Source organism: Rhagoletis pomonella, unplaced genomic scaffold (genome assembly GCF_013731165.1).
Source record: "Rhagoletis pomonella isolate Grant_MI unplaced genomic scaffold, Rhpom_1.0 Rhpom_scaffold_00003, whole genome shotgun sequence".
Classification (NCBI taxonomy): domain Eukaryota; kingdom Metazoa; phylum Arthropoda; class Insecta; order Diptera; family Tephritidae; genus Rhagoletis; species Rhagoletis pomonella.
Genome location: NW_023458557.1, coordinates 10290498 through 10292905, shown reverse-complemented (window position 1 = coordinate 10292905; position 2408 = coordinate 10290498).

The following is a 2408-nucleotide window of genomic DNA, read 5'->3' as shown; positions in this document are numbered from 1 at the left end:
AAAAAGGGCGTAGCAAATGCCAGTCACGCGACTGGGAGCCGAATGTGTCCAGCATTTCAGCAGGTGAAATCATCAATGGAAAAAAGACAAATACTATGAAGGTGCTACAGCTCAACCTAAATCACTGCGAAGCGGCCCAACACCTTCTTGGCGAGACGGTGTATGAGTTAGGCATAGACGTAGCTATACTAAGCGAACAATATAAAAACAGGGATGACGTTTCGTGGGTCAGTAATTCAACTGGTAATTCTCCGAAACAACTCGTAGCATCTTTGTCAACGGTCGGGTTCGTATGCGCAAAACTAAACTACATGTACGTCTACAGTTGCTATATTCCACCCAGTACAGACTATTTATAAAAGCGTTGTATATTAAAAAGTTTTTTTTATTTTATTTATTTTCGACTTTTTAGTCTTGTCTGTACAAAATTTTGCAATAGATATTAAAATAACTCAACTCAAAAAAAAAAATATATATATATATATAATTGTTTTGTTTTTGTGTGGAGAGAGCCATATCGGCAGGATTTTCATCAACAAGGAGAGAGCTGAGAGCAAATTCCCACGCAACGGTTTGACCTGTCAATTCGTAGTTAGCTTACAACAAAATGGATAGCGAGAAATCTCTAAGTCGATCGGCAGGCAGAGACGAAATTCTTAACCCGTTTGCGAAACGAGCGAAAATACCACGCTCTCCACCAAAAGAAGTACCTCTAACTCCCGATCAACCGGCAACTGGCTGGCAACAGCAAGGCCCAAAAACACCAAATAATTGTGTGCGAGAAATACAAGAGCGAACAGAACGCGAAAATGTGCAAGCCGTAGAGTGTGAACCCATGGGGAATCCACTACACACGTTAGGAGAGAACATAAGAGAGCTCATCGGTATGATAGAGTGCCAGAGAAATACTCGCAACAATGTGCAGATGAGAGACCTTGTGACTGCGCTAGAGAAGTTGCACTAGAGAGCTCTCGCGGAGAGTAACGCAGTGCAGCCATCCGAACTTTGTGCAAGCAAGAGTACGCAAACCGGAGAAGAGCAGAATGAACAAGAGAAGTCGTACCGGTGCCGAAAGAGAAGCAGGCGCAGCCCATTCGCCGAAGCAAACACGGAAACGTACGCGCTTAACATCACCGAGGAAACTCGATGCCAACAAAGTGAGCCAACAGCAAAGCAACGATGACCAATCAGGAGAGCGCGAATACGCAGAAACTGGAAAAGGTACAGGTGCAGCAGACGGTAGCCTTCCTATAGGCGGAAACTACACCCAATCACGCGAATGCTGGACAAAGGTTACAAAGCGCAATGAAACCAGATGCTCCAGTTCTGAAAAAATGGGCGACCTTTCGTACGCGGATATACTAAAGAAAATAAAGTTGCAGCCTGAATTAAAGGAGCTTAGTCAAAGTGTTAAAAACATAAGAAAGACGTCGAATGACGAACTTTTGCTGGAGCTCAAAAAACAAGCAGATCCTGGTACTCAAAAACTTAAAACTGCGGTAGAAACAATACTGGGCGAAAAGGCTCAGGTTCGTTCCCTTACGCAAGAGACCCTCCTGGAGGTAAAAGACATTGATGAGGTTACATGGAGGGATGAAGTACTTGAGGCGATAAGAGTTACCCTTGAAGGCGAACCAATCGTGCCATCAGCGATTCGATCCATGCGTTCCGTCTATGGAGGAACTCAAACATGCACAGTCAGTCTGCCATTAACAATTGCGCAGAAGCTCTTGGGAAAATCGAAAATTCGTATCAGGTGGGTTATATGCCGTATAAGGGAAAAGGTGATCCTCCCTAGATGCGTCAAATGCCATGATTTCGGATACGTGGCACGTAACTGCCGAAGTGAACAGGACCGTTCTAGTCTCTGCTTCAGATGCGGCAAACCAGACCATAAGGCGAGCGCATGTTCGAAACCACCATCATGCGCACTGTGCCACAAAAAGGGCGTAGCAAATGCCAGTCACGCGACTGGGAGCCGAATGTGTCCAGCATTTCAGCAGGTGAAATCATCAATGGAAAAAAGACAAATACTATGAAGGTGCTACAGCTCAACCTAAATCACTGCGAAGCGGCCCAACACCTTCTTGGCGAGACGGTGTATGAGTTAGGCATAGACGTAGCTATACTAAGCGAACAATATAAAAACAGGGATGACGTTTCGTGGGTCAGTAATTCAACTGGTAATTCTCCGAAACAACTCGTAGCATCTTTGTCAACGGTCGGGTTCGTATGCGCAAAACTAAACTACATGTACGTCTACAGTTGCTATATTCCACCCAGTACAGACTATTTATAAAAGCGTTGTATATTAAAAAGTTTTTTTTATTTTATTTATTTTCGACTTTTTAGTCTTGTCTGTACAAAATTTTGCAATAGATATTAAAATAACTCAACTCAAAAAAAAA